This window comes from Pseudorca crassidens, chromosome 5 (genome assembly GCF_039906515.1).
Source record: "Pseudorca crassidens isolate mPseCra1 chromosome 5, mPseCra1.hap1, whole genome shotgun sequence".
NCBI lineage: Eukaryota > Metazoa > Chordata > Mammalia > Artiodactyla > Delphinidae > Pseudorca > Pseudorca crassidens.
In genome coordinates this window covers 62986311-63004557 of record NC_090300.1, presented here as the reverse complement: position 1 = coordinate 63004557, position 18247 = coordinate 62986311, and the positions used below count along the sequence as shown (strand labels likewise).

Genomic DNA, 18247 nt, shown 5'->3' with positions numbered 1-18247 from the left:
CTTTTCCTTTGTCAAAGCTGTACCTTGCAGAATGTTCTCAGACTATAATTGGGGTTTGGGCTCATGCTTAGGCAAAAGTATGTATTTTATTTCTAATTATAAAGTACTACTTTATAACTTGAAAGAAAATATATCTGGAGCAGGAACTGCTGTAAGCTTGGTAATGGAGCACTGAACAACATTGTCCCTGTCCTCAGTGCAGCTAACGTCTTAGAGGGGAAGGCAGGTTATAAATGAGTGTACATTCAATAGACATGAGATAGTGATAGTGCTATGAAGGAAAATAAAGCAGGGGGAGGAAACAGACAAGAACAGAGAGGTGAAGGAGCAATACTTTGGTTAGAGTCAGGAGAACCTCTCTAAGGATACGACATTGAGCAGAGACAGGGACAAACTGAGGAAGTAGACTCTGCAGAGACCTGGGCAAGTGTGTGCCAGGCAGAGGGACTAACAAATGCAAAAGCCTTGAGGTGGGCACAAGCATGGTCATTTCAAAGATGAACAAGAAGGCCACTGTGGCCTGAGGAATGTTGTAAGAGGGGAACGGTAAAAAGCTGGAGAGGTAGGTCAGGACCAGATCTCATACAGCCCAGGGAAATACTTGAGGAAGCCATCAGAGAAGAAATGCAGAACAACATGGTCTGAATCGTGTACTAATAGAACTATTCTAGCTGCAGAGTGGAGAATTGACTTGGGGATGGAGGCAATGCACAAGAATGGAAACAGGGAAGGCAATTAAGTGACTATTGAAGTAAATCTAGGTAAGATTTTGGAAGATGGCAGTAGAGCTTATCAGAAGTGGTCAAATTCAGGATGTACTTTGCTCTAAAGAAAGGAGGGAAGGATGACTCCTAGGTTTTGGGCCTGAGCAAAAGGAAAATGGAGAGATCACTAACAATTTGTGGAAGCCAGGCAGGGTGCACATATCTGGTTTGTGTGGTAGGAAGGGAAGAAATTCAAGAGTTCTGATTAGATGTAAATTTGAGATGATGGACTTGGAAAATTCAAAAGAATAAAAAAAGACATTTAAAAAAATCTTAGATATAGTGCTCTAATTCAAAGGAAAATACCTATTAACATTGTAGTTTTATCTTTCTGCATGTATTAACTGCATATTTTTATTTAGCTTTAAAACTACCTTATTTTAAAAGAATTGTGTTCTTTGAACTAATATACAAAGCTATATTATATTAGATGATGTTTTGATGTATAAAGGGAATTTTCTGAAAAGTTCCTCTCTGTGCAAACTGGAAGTATCTATGCAAGTTTTTTTTTTTTTCATCTTTATTGGATAATTGCTTTACTATGGTGTGTTAGTTTCTGCTTTATAACAAAGTGAATCAGTTATACATATACATATGTTCCCATATCTCTTCCCTCTTGCGTCTCCCTCCCTCCCACCCTCCCTATCCCACCCCTCCAGGCGGGTCACAAAGCACCGAGCTGATCTCCCTGTGCTATGCGGCTGCTTCCCACTAGCTATCTACCTTACGTTTGGTAGTGTATATATGTCCATGCCTCTCTCTCGCTTTGTCACAACTTACCCTTCCCCCTCCCCATATCCTCAAGTCCATTCTCTAGTAGGTCTGTGTCTTTATTCTTGTCTTACCCCTAGGTTCTTCATGACATTCTTTTTCTTAAATTCCATATATATGTGTTAGCATACGGTATTTGTCTTTCTCTTTCTGACTTACTTCACTCTGTATGAAAGACTCTAGGTCTATCCACCTCATTACAAATAGCTCAATTTCATTTCTTTTTATGGCTGAGTAATATTCCGTTGTATATATGTGCCACATCTTCTTTATCCATTCATCCGATGATGGACACTTAGGTTGTTTCCATCTCCGGGCTATTGTAAATAGAGCTGCAATGAACATTTTGGTACATGACTCTTTGAATTATGGTTTTCTCAGGGTATGTGCCCAGTAGTGGGATTGCTGTGTCATATGGTAGTTCTATTTGTAGTTTTCTAAGGAACCTCCATACTGTTCTCCATAGTGGCTGTACCAATTCACATTCCCACCAGCAGTGCAAGAGTGTTCCCTTTTCTCCACACCCTCTCCAGCATTTATTGTTTCTAGATTTTTAGATGATGGCCATTCTGACTGGTGTGAGGTAATACCTCATCGTAGTTTTGATTTGCATTTCTCTAATGATTAATGATGTTGAGCATTCTTTCATGTGTTTGTTGGGAATCTGTATATCTTCTTTGGAGAAATGTCTATTTAGGTCTTCTGCCCATTTTTGGATTGGGTTGTTTGTTTTTTTGTTATTGAGCTGCATGAGCTGCTTATAAATTTTGGAGATTAATCCTTTGTCAGTTGCTTCATTTGCAAATATTTTCTCCCATTCTGACGGTTGTCTTTTGGTCTTGTTTATGGTTTCCTTTGCTGTGCAAAAGCTTTGAAGTTTCATTAGGTCCCATTTGTTTATTTTTGTTTTTATTTCCATTTCTCTAGGAGGTGGGTCAAAAAGGATCTTGCTGTGATTTATGTCATAGAGTGTTCTGCCTATGTTTTCCTCTAAGAGTTTGATAGTTTCTGGCCTTACATTTAGGTCTTTAATCCATTTTGAGCTTATTTTTGTGTATGGTGTTAGGGAGTGATCTAATCTCATACTTTTACATGTACCTGTCCAGTTTTCCCAGCACCACTTATTGAAGAGGCTGTCCTTTCTCCACTGTACATTCCTGCCTCCTTTATCAAAGATAAGGTGACCATATGTGCATGGGTTTATCTCTGGGCTTTCTATTCCTGTTTAAATATACAAGAGAGTAAGACTCCAAGAAAGCCCAGGCCTTAATGTTTGAAAAGGTGCCTGATCTTCTCCCAGTGAAAATACAATGTGGGAACACTGGCAGTAATGGATGGATGTGAAAGTCTCTCTCCATTCCTTCAGCTATTGATGTTTAATATTAATCAGGGATAGCACAAGATGAGGTCAGCTTCATAAGAAGCTGTGTAAGGGTCTGAGAAGAAGCTGGTATTGATTTTTATTGTTTTTTATTTTTTGAATTTTATTTATTTATATTTTATACAACAAGTTCTTATTAGTTATCAGTTTTATACATATTAGTGTATATATGTCAATCCTAATCTCCCAACTCATCCCACCACCACCACTCTCCCCAGCTCCGATTTCCCCCCTTGGTGTCCATACGTTTGTTCTCTACATCTGTGTTTCTCTTTCTGCCTTGCAAATTGATTCATCTGTACCACATTTTTAGATTCCACATATATGCATTAGTATATAATATTTGTTTTATTTTTCTGACTTACTTCACTCCGTATGACAGTCTCTAGGTCCATCCACATCTCTACAAATGACCCAATTTCGTTCCTTTTTATGGCTGAGTAATATTACATTGTATATATGTACCACTTTTTCTTTATCCATTCATCTGTTGATAGGCATTTAAGTTGCTTCCATGACCTAGGTATTGTAAACAGTGCTGCAATGAACACTGGGGTGCATGTGTCTTTTTGCATTATGGTTTTCTCTGGGTATATGCCCAGTAGTGGGATTGCTGGGTCATATGGTTATTTTATTTTTAGTTTTTTAAGGAACCTCTATACTGTTCTCCATAGTGGCTGTATCAGTTTACATTCCCACCAACAGTGCAAGAGGGTTCCCTTTTCTCTGCACCCGCTCCAGCATTTGTTGTTTATAGATTTTCTGATGATGCCCATTCTAACTGATGTGAGGTGATACCTCATTGTAGTTTTGATTTGCATTTCTCTGATAATTAGTGATGTCAAGCAGCTTTTCATGTGCCTCTTGGCCATCTGTATGTCTTCTTTGGAGAAATGTCTATTTAGGTGTTCTGCCCATTTTTTGATTGGGTTGTTTGTTTTTTTTTTAATATTGAGCTGCATGACCTGTTTATATATTTTGGAGATTAATCCTTTGTCTATTGATTCATTTCCAAATATGTTCTCCCATTCTGAGGGCTGTCTTTTTTACAGTTTCCTTTGCTGTGCAAAAGCATTTAAGTTTCATTAGGTCCCATTTGTTTATTTTTGTTTTTATTTTCATTACTCTAAGAGGTGGGTCAGAAAAGATCTTGCTGTGATTTATGTCAAAGAGTGTTCTTCCTATGTTTTCCTCTAAGAGTTTTATACTGTCCCGTCTTACATTTAGGTCTTTAATCCATTTTGAGTTCATTTTTGTGTATGGTGTTAGGGAGTGTTCTCATGCCATTCTTTCACATGTAGCTGTCCAGTTTTCCCAGCACCACTTATTGAAGATATTGTCTTTTCTCCATTGTATATCCTTGCCTACTTTGTCATAGATTAGTTGACCATAGGTGCGTGGATTTATCTCTGGGCTTTCTATCCTGTTCCATTGATCTATTATTTCTGTTTTTGTGCCAGTACCGTATTGTCTTGATTACTGTAGCTTTGTAGTATACTCTGAAGTCAGGGATCCTGATTCCTCCAGCTCTGTTTTTCTTTCTCAGTATTGCTTTGGCTATTTGGGGTCTTTTGTGTTTCCATACAAATTGTAAACTTTTTTGTTCTAATTCTGTGAAAAATGCCATTGGCAATTTGATAGGAATTGCAATGAATCTGTAGATTGCTTTGGGTATTATAGTCACTTTCAAAATATTAATTCTTCCAATCCAGAACATGGTATACCTCTCCATCTGTTTGTGTCATCTTTGATTTCCTTCATCAGTGTCTTATAGTTTTCTGAGTACAGGTCTTTTACCTCCCTAGGTAGGTTTATTCCTAGGTATTTTATTCTTTTTGTTGCAATGGTGAATGGAATTGTTTCCTTAATTTCTCCTTCTGATCTTTCGTTGTTAGTGTACAGGAATACAAGACAATTCTGTGCATTAATTTTGTATCCTGCAACTTTACCAAATTCATTGATTAGTGCTAGTAGTTTTCTGGTGGCATGGTTAGGATTCTGTATGTATAGTATCATGTCATCTGCGAACAGTGACAGTTTTACTTCTTCTTTCCAATTTAGATTCATTTTATTTCTTTTTCTTCTCTGATTGCCATGGCTAGGACTTCCAAAACTACGTTGAGTAATAGTGGTGAGAGAGGACATCCTTGTCTTGTTCCTGATCTTAGAGGAAATGCTTTCAGTTTTTCACCATTGAGAATGATGTTTGCTGTGGGTTTGTTATATATGGCCTTTATAATGTTAAGGTAGGTTTCCTCTATGCCCACTTTCTGGAGAGTTTTTATCATAAATGGGTGTTGAATTTTGTCAAAAGCTTTTTCTGCATCTATTGAGATGATCATGTGGTTTTTATTCTTCTGTTTGTTAATATGGTGTATCACATTGATTTGTGTATATTGAAGAATCCTTGCATCCCTGGGATAAATCCCACTTGGTCATGGTGTATGATCCTTTTAATGTGTGGTTGGATTCTGTTTGCTAGTATTTTGTTCAGGATTTTTGCATCTATTTTCATCAGTGACATTGGTCTGTAATTTTCTTTTTTTGTAGTATCTCTGTCTGGTTTTGGTATCAGGGTGATGGTGGCCTCATAGAATGAGTTTGAGAGTATTCCTCCCTCTGCAATTTCTTGGAAGAGTTTGAGAAGGATGGGTGTTAGCTCTTCTCTAAATGTTTGATAGAAATCACCTGTGAAGCCATCTGGTCCTGGACTTTTGTTTGTTGGAAGATTTTTAATCACAGTTTCAATTTCATTACCTGTAATTGGTCTGTTCATATTTTCTATTTCTTCCTGGTTCAGTCTTGGAAGGTTATACCTTTTTAAGAATTTGTCCATTTCTTCCAGGTTGTCCACTTTTATTGGCATAGAGTTGCTTGTAGTAGTCTCTTTGGATACTTTGTATTTCTGCAGTGTCCATTGTAACTTCTCCGTTTTCATTTCTAATTTTATTGATTTGAGTCTTCTCCCTCTTTTTCTTGATGAGTCTGGCTAAAAGTTTATCAATTTTGTTTATCTTCTCAAAGAACCAGATATTAGTTTTATTGATCTTTGCTATTGTTTCTATTTCATTTATTTCTGCTCTGATCTTTATGATTTCTTTGCTTCTACTAACTTTGGGTTTTGTTTGTTCTTCTTGCTTTAGTTCATTTAGGTGTAAGGTTAGATTGTTTATTTGAGATTTTTCTTGTTTCTTGAGGTAGGATTGTATTGCTATAAACTTCCCTCTCAGAACTACTTTTGCTGCCTCCCATAGATTTTGGATCATCGTGTTTTTGTTGTCATTTGACCCTAGGTGTTTTTCGATTTCCTCTTTGATTTCTTCAGTGATCTGTTGGTTATTTAGTAATGTAGTGTTTAGCCTCCATGTGTTTGTGTTTTTTACGTTTTTTTCCCTGTAATTCATTTCTAATCTTATAGCGTTGTGGTCAGAAAAGATGCGTGATATGGTTTCAATTTTCTTAAATTTACTGAGGCTTGATTTGTGACCCAAGATGTGCTGTATCCTGGAGAATGTTCTGTGTGCCTTTGTGAAGAAAGTGTAATCTGCTGTTTTCAGATGGAATGTCCTATAAATATCAATTAAATCTATCTGGTCTATTGTGTCATTTAAAGCTTGTGTTTCCTTATTGATTTTCTGTCTGGATGATCTGTCCATTGGTGTAAGTGAGGTGTTAAAGTCCCCACTATTATTGTGTTACTGTTGATTTCCTCTTTTATAGCTGTTAGCATTTGCCTTATGTATTGTGCTCCTATGTTGGGTGCATATATATCTATAACTGTTATGTCTTCTTCTTGGATTGATCCCTTGATCATTATGTAGTGTCTTTCCTTGTCTCTTGTAACATTCTTTATTTTAAAGTCTATTTTATCTGATATGAGTATTGATACTCCAGCTGTCTTGTGATTTCCATTTGCATGGCATATCTTTTTTCATCCCCTCACTTTCAGTCTGTATGTGTCCCTAGGTCTGAAGTGGATCTCTTGTAGACAGCATATATATGGGTCTTGTTTTTGTATCCATTCAGCGAGCCTGTGTGTTTTGGTTGGAGCAATTAATCCATTGACATTTAAGGTAATTATTGATATATATGTTCCTTTTATCATTTTCTTAATTGTTTTGGGTTTGTTTTTGAAGGTCCTTGTCTTAGCTTGTGTTTCCCACCTAGAGAAGTTCCTTTAGCATTTGTTGTAGAGCTGGTTTGGTGGTGCTGAATTCTCTTAGCTTTTGCTTGTAAAGCTTTTGATTTCTCCATCGAATCTGGACAAGATTACAAGTGAAAATAAAAATGGCAACTTGGATAGAACTTTTTAAAAAATGCAAAATACTCTGATTGATGTGAATATGAATGTGTGAGAGATAGTCGTGAGATAATAAACCTATGGGAAAAAAACCCAGAATGTTTTAAAGAGCTACATTCAGAGGACACAAAGAAGAGCTCTTGGATGTTAAAATACAATAGCAGAAATTAAAAATTCAATAGAAATTCTTGAGGATAAAGTTGAGGAAAGCTTATAGAAAGTGAAACAGAAAGGTAAAGCTACGGAAGATAATACCGGCAGAGAATAGGAAAATTAGTGGGGCCAGTCCATGAAATTTAGAAGCAGAGAACAGAGAAAAGAGAAGGGAGGAAACTAACACAGAAATAATTCAAGAACCTTCTCCAGAACTGAAGCACAGCATTTCCAGACTGAAATGTCTCACTGTGCCTTCATGATTATGAATGAGAAAAGCCCACCACAAGACACAGCATTGTGAAATTTCAGGATACTGAAATCAAAATATAAAATAATAAGAAAAGTATTCAGATTGAAAGTTCATGATTCATTGAAAATATCACTAATCAATTTGTCAATAAGGCATGGAGGTTAAGAGCATGAGTTTGCCATCCAGCTCAACTGAATTCAAATCCCAGACTCTATACTCACTAGCCCTATAACTCTGGGAAAGTCATTGCAACCCTGTGTCTCAGCTTCCATATCTGTAAAAAAGGAAATTAAAGTAGCACCTACCTTATAGGTTTGTTGTATTACATGAGATAATAAACATAAATACATACAGAAGTGTGACTGGAACATAGTCAGTGCTGAGAAAATGTTAGCCTGTGTTATTGAGCCTCTTATTAACAACTATAGAAGCTAGAAGGCAATAGATCAAAGGCTTCACAATTCTGAGGGTACATGTTTTCTTGTCTATAATTCTATTCCCAGCCTACTATTACTTAAGTATCAGAGTAAAATTTTAAAATTTTCAGACTGCAAAAAGGTAAGAAAAAGATTTACCTCTTATATGCAGTTCCTCAGGAATCTGTGTTCTGCCAAAACAAAGAAAACTAAGAGAGAAAGACATGGAATCCAGGAAAAAGGAAATTCCATACAAGAAGTAGAAAGAAAATCCCCAGGATGATGGTGAAAGGAGACCCACAAACAAGAGCTAAGCTTCAGACATCCAGATGTGGAAAGTGAAAGGCTCATGAGAGACTTTTTTTAGGAGGATGACATTGATGCTTAACGTACATGCATGTACTGAAAGAAGATTTGCATAACTGGGGAAGTAAATAAAAGAACTACAAATACATAGGAAGCTAAGAATGGACAACAATAGCATTACCTAAAAATTAAAAAAAAGAAACAAGGAAACCCAAACTGGTTAAGGAAAAGTAATAACAGTACCCAATATGACTGAGCAAGGTCTCGTGTTTATATAGTCTTAATACTATACACACTGTAGTGATAATACAAAATTATGATGAAACTCTGTTGAGAAAAAAGGGAAAGAGTGAGGTTGTATGTGTAAGCTGGGGATAGAGGCAGTGAAAGAAAGCTAAATTGTAATTTTCCATAGTAGGAAGTCGGTATGTAATGCGTAAAATTGAAAAATTAAGCTTGTTTGCTTGTTTGTTTGTTTTTAGATTGGTGGAAGTATGGAGGCAAATATGCTAAGAATCAGTTAAAAGAGCTAAAAGTGGCTACCTCTAGGCAACAGAAATTGGAAAGAGGTAGTCAGAGTTCTGCTTTTTTACTGTAATAAGGCTTGTACAACAATTTGACTCTCTAAATTATGATCATGTGTAACTGTGATAAGAAATTAGCACTGAATTAAAAAATAAACATTGCCCCCCAAATTAGAGCACAATGAAATTAAATGACACTTGCTCATGATCAGTATTATTATGTAACAAACATCCTTATATCCTCAAATATTAATCTCTGGCAAAATCTCTGACGATTTATTTTACATAAACATCTAGAGGTAGAACTCCTTTGTTTAAAAAAGTCTATGAACTCTTTAAAGCCTCTTTGTATATATTCCCAAACTATATTCCAGAAAAATTGTATCAAAATACTCTCACAGCAGCCATAGAGGAGAGTAACTCTCTCAACATACTCTCATCAGCATTAAGTATTAATTTTCAATCAATTTTGTTATTTAGTATAAAGAAAATATAATTTAATTGGCTTATCAAAAGGAAAATTAGATTCTGTTCATATGAATAGCTGCCTAATGGTTAAAATTTTTAGTGACTTCCTGAAGGCATAGCATAGAAGTTAGCCATTAATATCCATCTTTGGGGCTTTTGTCTTTGATTAGGATATTTGGAAGAAAATGTGCCATCACACGAGTTATGTGATACAGACTTTATTATACTTGGTGTCATAAAAATAAGCTTTATTCTGAGCTGAAGGAAATTAATGATCTTAGACTTTAAACATGGCCTTTCATTTTAGAAGTAGTTGTGTATTTTATGACTATCTTAAGTTTATGCAATGCTTCTCTCTTGAAAATATTTGTTCAATATTCACTTAACAAACATTGATTAAGTGTATACAGTGTTCTAGAAAGTACTAAGTGCTGGGACACAATGGTAAACAAAACAGTTTTTGCCCTAAAATCTCAATCCTTGTGTAGGATTTACATAACAGCCTCAGAAAGTCAAGGTAATCTCAGCAATGGAGGGAGAAAATTATTTCTGAAAATATAAATGTCTCTATAGTATGAGAAATAGAGGTGAATAACTTGACTTCCTGGTTGCCAGCCAAGAGTTCAGTCAACTTAGAAATCGCTGCACCTAAGAATATTTAAACAAATCACGTTCAGGAGTAGCATATGATTACAATTAAATGTATGGTATGCACATGTGACTCAGATGTCACGTGGTCTCTATTCAGTTTATAAAAATGGATAGAGAAATCCGTCTTCATGTGAAGTATATAGAATGTCCACAAACTCTGTTTCATCTTTATACATTCTCTGTAACTTAATTTTTTGTCAGAAGAGAGATTTGATCCTAGTTCAGAAAACACAAAATACTGTTACATGGTCGTTTCTGTCTTTGAATTGCATTGTCAATGACACTTTAAAAGAAATGAGACCTGACACATACTTTAAAATGTCAACATTGAATTATATCACCATAGTAAGAAGGAAAAACCTCACACAATTTTCACCCACCAGATGTAGACCATCCTGTTGCTCTGCTTCTCAGCCTTAGTGACAGTTTCCCACTTGTACAAAAGCTATTTCTGTGACAGAAACATGCCTTCTCTTTATTAGTCAGATCTGGAGTTATAACTCTCATCAAGAGAAAAACAAAAACAAAACAAAACAAAACAAAAACCACACTGCTTAGGAGCCATAAGACAGACAGATAAAATCATTTTCATCCTCTACTCTCCTCACAGCACTGTGAGAACTTGGTTTCCCTTTTGAAAAGTGGCTTAATGATTAGAATGGAGTCAGGGTGTATTTGCAGAAAGACAGATTAATAGGTCACATTACGATAGTAGTTGGATAGAGTTATAAACGTCAGGGAGCATAACTCTCCTGTCCCAATGCTAGCGAGTAGCAAGTTAAGGAATCATTATCTGAATGTCTCTATTATCAAGGGGCCATGGCTCTCAACATGCTTCAATAAAACAAACTCATAAACATATCCTTCTATTTTTCTAATCATTTCCCTATTTTTTTGCTTCTTTATGTGTAGCACTGAATAGTTTCGTCAAGTCAGACAGATGTGAGTTTCAGCCTTGATGCCACTTAATTAACTATGTTAACTTGGGCTTAAACTCTGAAAAGCTCAGATCCCTCACCTGTAAAAAGAGTGAAATGCTCTCAAAAGGTAGAACAAAACTCCCCACTCCTTAAGTGTGGGCTGTGCATAATGACTTCCTTCTAAAGAATGAAGTACGGAAAAGAAGAAAAACAAATAACTTTACAGTGGAGCAATCTGACAAGCTCTCCCTCAAGGTTGATACCAACAGTGATGAGTCATATTGATAGTACCTACCGTTGATATCCTGTGCTGAGCATGGCACTTTTCCTCTGTGGTCTTCCTCCCCCAAAACCCATAACCCCTCTAATTATGAGGAAAATCATCAGAAAAACCTAAACTGAAGGGCATTCTACGAAATGCCCTGACCACTACTCCCAAGAAGGTAGAAATGGCATCTTTCCTCATGAATATTTTTAGTTATTACATATTATTTGATGATTATATATTTTCAAAATATACATTCCCACCCTACTGACTTCAGGCTTGGCCATTTGACTTGCTTTGACAAATGAAGTGTGAGCAGAGATGAAGTGTGTCCCTCTGAGCTTCTGTCTTGTGATTTTGGTATGCTGTTTTCCCTCTGAAACCTCCATTAAGGCCTCGCAGTCTACTGGCCCACATCCTAAGTGAAGACAATGAGCCGCCCAGCAGCAGTGTTACTGTGGCAGGAGAGGAAAATGTCATGTCCTGGGACCCACAGGAACCCTTAGGACAGACCACAAGTGAAGCTTCTTGGTTTTGTGCAGAAAAGAATTCAAGAGCGAGCCAAAGAAAAGCAAAAGCAAGTTTATTTAGAGAGATACGCACTCCATAGGCAGAATGCAGACTGTCTCAGAAAGTGAAAGTGGCCTCAGGGCAGGGGATTGTCAGTTTTTATGGGCTGAGTGATTTCACATGCTAACAAGTGGGAGGAATATCCTTGCTATTTTGGGGAAAGGTGGGGATTTTCCGGGAATTGGCCACCACCCACCTTTTTGGCCTTTTATGGTCTGTCTCGGAACTGTCGGTGGGGGGGGGGTGGGTAAGGGGGAGTGATTTTTAGTATTACATTGAAGGTATAATGAGGTAAAATCAATGACCAGACTGTTCTCGAAGCCATATTGGTTTCAGCTGGTTCCAGCCAGTTTTTATCGCATCGTAACAGCTGTGCCCCTTCTTCATTTATCTGGTGGTTGGGTCCTGCCCCTTCCCTTCCTGTCTCATTACCAAGCAAAGGGCTTGTTGCCTGACACACGTAGAAGCAAATACTATGGCACCGGCTTTTGAGAAAAGAAAAAACTTTATTGTGAGGACAACCAGCAAGGAGACAGGAGGTACAGTTCAATTTTGTCAAACTGGGGTTCAGTCAAACTTTTATGAGTTAGGGGAGGAGGGTTGGTATGCAGAAGCACTGGCGGGACTTTGGAACTTGGCCATTTGCAGTAAGGTACGGTAAAGGGGCTTCAGTCTGGACCCTCCGCTTCTGAAAGTGTTCCAGCGTTCAGGTTCCAGTCACGTCCGAGCCTTTGGTTCCATGGGGGGAGAAACTGTGGTTCTGGGTGTTTTTTGAGGTCAAGATCTTCTCCTCTGCACATGCTTTGGGTTTTGTTCTGTTGTCTCTGAAAAACAGCTCAGTATCTTGTTAGAAACAAGATAGGGCCAGTTTGGGGCTGGTTCTGTGGTTACGGCGGTTGACCTATGAGAGACATGTAGTATATGAGAGAAAGAAATGTTATGAGTTATTGAGATGTTGGAGTCATCTTATGACAGCAAAACTGAGCTTAAGCTGAGGACCTAGCTCTACTCAAGTAATTGAAGTTCATACCTTTTCCCCTTCTCTCCCTTTCTTCCTCCATGTTCCCTCCTGTCTCCTCCGCTTTTTCTTCTACCAACTTCTTTTCATGACACATTAATTACACATTAATTTCTGAGCTTCTCCTTCCTCTAGTAACTACTTTTGGACTTGAGCATTCCAGCTTCTCTTCTTAAATTTGCTTTTAGCTATTTCTGTCGCTTTCATTTTTCTGGTGTTTACAACCAGAGGCACCAGTGAATGATTGGAGCTCAGATAAAATTCCCTCTGCTACTCACCTGCCTTGCCCTTTATTCTCCCCACATTGGTGTCCAGATGAAATCAGATTAAAATTAACATCCAGAAACTATTTGGATGGAAAAAGAAACTACCACAAGGGAAATTAGGGGTGTTTTTAAAGAGGTTAGGAGCTGCTTATAACCATATAAGTCTAATACATTCTTTTTTTTCTTTTAGCATCAGCTACCTCCTGAATCACTGCCCAGTTGCCAGCTGCAAGTCCTAGTTCCAAAGTAAGTCTAGCCAACTCTAAAATTCTAGTTGACTCATCCAACCTTCATGTTCACCCAGGACTTACTTAAGCATCCAAAATAACTTAGAAATTTAGATTCTATCTTCCTAAGATATCTGCATCTGGTAAATGATGCAAAGGCTAAATGGGCAGAAAAGACTCCTCTTAATCATGTCTAAGTTCAATTTCACATGCATGCAACTTATATGGGGAAAAATATCATTAGATTCACCCAACCTTCACAAAGTTAAACTGTCAAATCAACTATCTTTTCAGGAAGCAAATGTCCACAGCACAAAGCCAGAAGACTCTCTGAAAGGGTAGTGCTGTCAGATAATAGCAGAAGGAGCTGCTATTCTGAAGTCAGGCACAGTTCACATTAGCTTCCGGATTAATGTCACTGGCACAGAGAGCAAGCTCACTGCCATCAGGTAAGCACACACACAACTTTTTCTAGTCCTGTAAAAAAGAGTAAGGGGGTTGATTTTCCTCCTCAACTTCTATCTTAGAATTCATATTGTCCTCTGTGGAGTTCATTTATCTCTCTCATCTGAAGATGTAGGATATGTCTGCTCAGGTGGGTGCTCTGAGCATCTAGGAGCCAAATTTGAGGAGAAAGCCAGTCTGCAAAATAGTTGGTTGTTCAGGAGTAGCCTGTGTACTGCCTCCATGAAAAATCCTGTTGGTGCTACTGTGCTGGGGGTTTAAAAGAATGTGTCGCACAGGGGTGGGGTGTTAGGATACATTTTTCTTGTACAAAAACTCAAATGTATAGTTCAGAAAGAAAGAAAATAGTCTGGTTCATTTTGCCACACAAATGGCATCTAGACAAAATTTGGATCAATTGGATTCCAAATCCTATTAAGATATGATGGTAATTGAGATTCCATAGCTTTTACAAAGCTGATTAGGCGATTTTCACAATGTATAAGAATCTCTGCAGAATTTCCACTACTGTTCCTTTCCAGACTAAGAAAGGAGGAGGAAAGAGGAGAGTGATGGTTGGGGCAATCATTTAATGCCCTGGAAGACATTTAATTGCCTTACAGGTTTTATTTCTTTCGGCAAACTGGTCTTTGATTTTTCTGAGCTCACTATGGAAAACTTTGCTGGTCATCAAATTTCTGTTTTTTCTTATTCTTTGCTCAGTTGTTTTTGTTTGTGTGTGTTTTTAAAGATTGTTTTATAATCTACTTTAAATCTTATTTTTAAGTTTCATTATGGGAACAAGAGCCAGTTTGCTAAATTCTTTATACCTTTTTCATGTACAATGTTCATAACACTGTCTTATATGGATTTTTTAAAATATATTTTTGAGCACAGCTTATACTGTCTACTTGAAGACAGAACAGGAAAGTCACATATTAAATATTTTGATCACCATATACAATTGCTAGGAAAAAAAAATCAATAGAAACCATTAAAAGTATGTCAAACATAGTAAAAAAAAAAATTACCAATCAAACAGATGGTTATCATCTTGACAGCTTGACACAGAGGTTAAGCCCAGAAAGTACAGCATTTGAATTCATGAAAGAAAGGAATGCACCCTTAAAAATATCAAAAGGTAGAACCCAATACTTTTCAGAATATATTGTTTTGTGTCTTTTTAGGACTTGATGTAAGGCACTGATGAGGTCTAAATTAAACATAATGAATTGCTAATGTGTGTACTCGTGGCTAGGTCATTCATAGAAAACTTGATTATTTGGAAAACTTCAATATTCAAAGATTAGCATATTATATTAAATATGGGGCATGGACAGAAACCAGTGACCCAGGTGAGTTGCTAAATATAAAATTCCCTGGAGTGATTCTAGCTTCTTTGAGTGGTTCTCAGTCTGTGGTTAGACAAGATCTTTGAATTGAAGGAGAATGGAAAAATAGCCTGAGATTTGGGGGACATAGTGAATGCATTTTTTCTTGGAATGTGCACTAGATTGCTTGAGTATATTATTTACTTCCTTGCATACAAAGTTTAGATGTTCCATGTATTTGGGTTTACTTGATAAGTAACATAACATGCATATAATAAAGAAATAATAAATACTAATATAAATACATAGAGAAAAATGTGTTCCAGACATTTGTATTAGACAATGGCATTAGTCACATCATAAGACTAACCTGTAAATTTAAGTTAAATGTACATATTTTTGTTAATAACTTGTGTCAGTGTTGAATTCTCTTCCCCAACCTCCTCTAACACCCCTCCAAAAAAAAAAAAAGAGAAAGAGAAAAGAAAAAATTCAGGACTTTTTATCAACTCTACCAGTATCCTGAAGAAATACTTATTTTAACTTAATCATTCTATCACTCATTTCATTGGAGTAGTGACCCCTCAGCTTTTCATTCCAGAAGCTACATTCTACTCATCCATGATGATATTAGTATCCTCTTGATGGAATAAAAAGTAATTGGCTCGTTTGCGCCTTGGCTTTTGTGCTTCCTCCACCTGGAGTGTCATGGCTCTAAATTTAGTAAATGTTATTCCTTTAAAGCCTAGGTCAGTGGTGTCTCCTTCTTGAAGATTTTGCTGTACAAAGTAGGAAGTTAATAATTCATCTGTTTATTTATATTTATTAAAATGTTGTGGTCAAATATGTAAATATTTCAACCATTTTTTTTCCTTTACAAAATTTATTTCATAATCTAGCTGGTGGTATTGGATTTAAAATTAGCAGGGAATTTCAAATATTTGAATTAAAGCTTCATACTGCCCCTACTAGTTATCAAAGAGAAAATTCTAGGCTTTTGTATTCCAGTAACGGTTATTTTTTGTTTTTGCTTTTTGTCTCAGTTTTCTTTCTTTTCTTTCCCAGTACTTTGTGCAGCAGAGTTGGCTTATCTTCGTGTGTACCTTATTTTATCATAATTGCTATTTTCTAATCATTCATCCATCTCATGCAAAATTAGTTCATTAATGTATTATAATCATATCTGAGAGCATGTCATATCCAGGAACTGTTCTTATACTCCTTAATTACAGCTCATTTTTTAAACAATGGAAGGAAGCATTTTTACTAAGAGAACTTCGGCTTTTGAGGGTTCTTTTGTTTTGTTTTACATTTAAGACAAACTCTTCTTTTGATTGAAGTATAATTGATATACAATGCTGTGTTAGTTTCAGGTATATAGCAAAGTGATTTAATTATATATATATAATATTTTTTTAGATTATTTTCCATTATAAGTTATTATAAGATATTGAATATTGTTCCCTGTGCTAGGTAGTAAATCCTGTTGCTTATCTGTTTTATGTATAGTACTTTGTATTTGTTAATCTCATACTCCAAATTTATCCCTCTCCCCCTTCTCTTTCCCCTTTGGTAACCATAAGTTCATTTTCTATGTCTATGAGTCTATTTCTGTCTTATATATAGATTCATTTGTATTATCTTTTAGATTCCACATATAAGTGATATCATATAATATTTGTCTTTCTCTATCTGACTTACTTCACTTGGTGTGATATTTTCTAGGTCTAACCATGTTGCTACAAATGGCAATATTTCATCTTTTTTATGGCTGAGTAGTATTCCATTGTATATATTTACCACATCTTAAACCCATTGTCTGTTGATGGGCACTTGGGTTGTTTCCATATATTGGCTATTAGGAATAGTGCTGCTATGAACATTGGGGGGCATGTATCTTTTTGAATTATGGTTTTCTCTGGATAATGCCCAGGAGTGGTATTGCTGGATCATATGGTAACTCTATTTTAAGTTTTTAAGGAACCTCCATACTGTTCTCCATGGTGGCTGCACCAATTTTAATTCCCACCAACAGTGTAGGAGGGTTCCCTTTTCTCCACACCCTCTGTAGCATTTATTATTAGAAGACTTTTTGATGATAGCCATTCTGACAGATGTGAGGCAATACCTCACTGTGGTTTTGATTTGCATTCTTCTAATAATTAGCAATGTTGAATCTTTTCATGTGCCTCTTGGCCGTCTTCTTTGGAGAGATGTCTATTTAGGTCTTTTGCCCATTCCTTGATTGGGCTGTTTGCTTTCTGTTATTGAGTTGTATGAGCTGTTTGTATATTTTGGATATTAACCCCTTGTTGGTCACATCATTTGCAAATATTTTCTCCCATTCTGTAGGCTGTCTTTTCATTTTGTTGATGGTTTTTTTTGCTGTGCAAAAGCTTTTATTATTTATTTTTGCTTTTATTTCTTTCTCCTTGGGAGACTGATCTAAGAAAATATTGCTATGATTTATGTCCTAGAATGTTTTGCCTGTGTTCTCTTCTAGGAGTTTTATGGTGTCATGTCTTATATTTAGGTCTTTAAACCATTTTGAGTTTATTTTTGTATATGGTGTGAAGGAGTGTTCTACTTTCATTGATTTACATGTATCTGTAAGACAAACTCTTTTAATGTTTTTCTTATCATTTTGATCATTACTGTTACTTCTTATACAATTTTATTTTTATAAATAAGTTGCCTGAGATGGTGAGTTTGGCTTCCTGTGAACCATTTATGCTTACTTTCTGGTTTGTATTAAGGTTACCAGACAAGTAATTGCAAATTAGCAAGGTATTAGCACATTAAATGTGAAATGAGGTTTTTAAAAAGTGTATGTCAGTGGATGGCATCTGAATTTCTCTTAGGGAGACAAATGTTTTTGAAAAGGAAACTGCCTGTTAGTGTGGAAGATAAGGATGGAGGATTATAGTTTGGAAGGAAATGTATGAAAGTATTAGCTAAATTGTTCATCATGGAAATTTATCACAAATATGGGGGTTTCAATGAGGGAGAGAAAGATGACAGAGGTATTAGACAGAAAAAGTGCTCAGATTATATGGCAGAAGAGAGCAAGTTGGTGAATAATTTCTGCTAACAGGGCTATGGAAAGAGTCTTAAGAAAAGAATTGTCTAATGCTCTGTTTTAAACTGTTTTCTGTGTAGTTTTGTGCTGTAACTCCCCTCTTCCATTGCCTTAAAAGAGAGGTGTTATCTATACAAATT

The 18247-nt window shown here is 36.3% G+C and overlaps 1 long non-coding RNA gene across 8 annotated transcripts in view; it reads left to right on the top strand.

Moving 5' to 3' along the window:
- LOC137224941 (uncharacterized) overlaps positions 1-13700 on the top strand; it is a 367121-nt gene extending 353421 nt beyond the window's left edge. For all 8 annotated transcript variants that reach the window (XR_010943584.1, XR_010943580.1, XR_010943579.1 and 5 more), the window contains 2 exons: positions 13217-13272; positions 13548-13700. This is a non-coding gene — a long non-coding RNA (uncharacterized lncRNA). The remainder of the gene's footprint in view (positions 1-13216; positions 13273-13547) is intronic.
- Positions 13701-18247: the final 4547 nt, after the last annotated feature.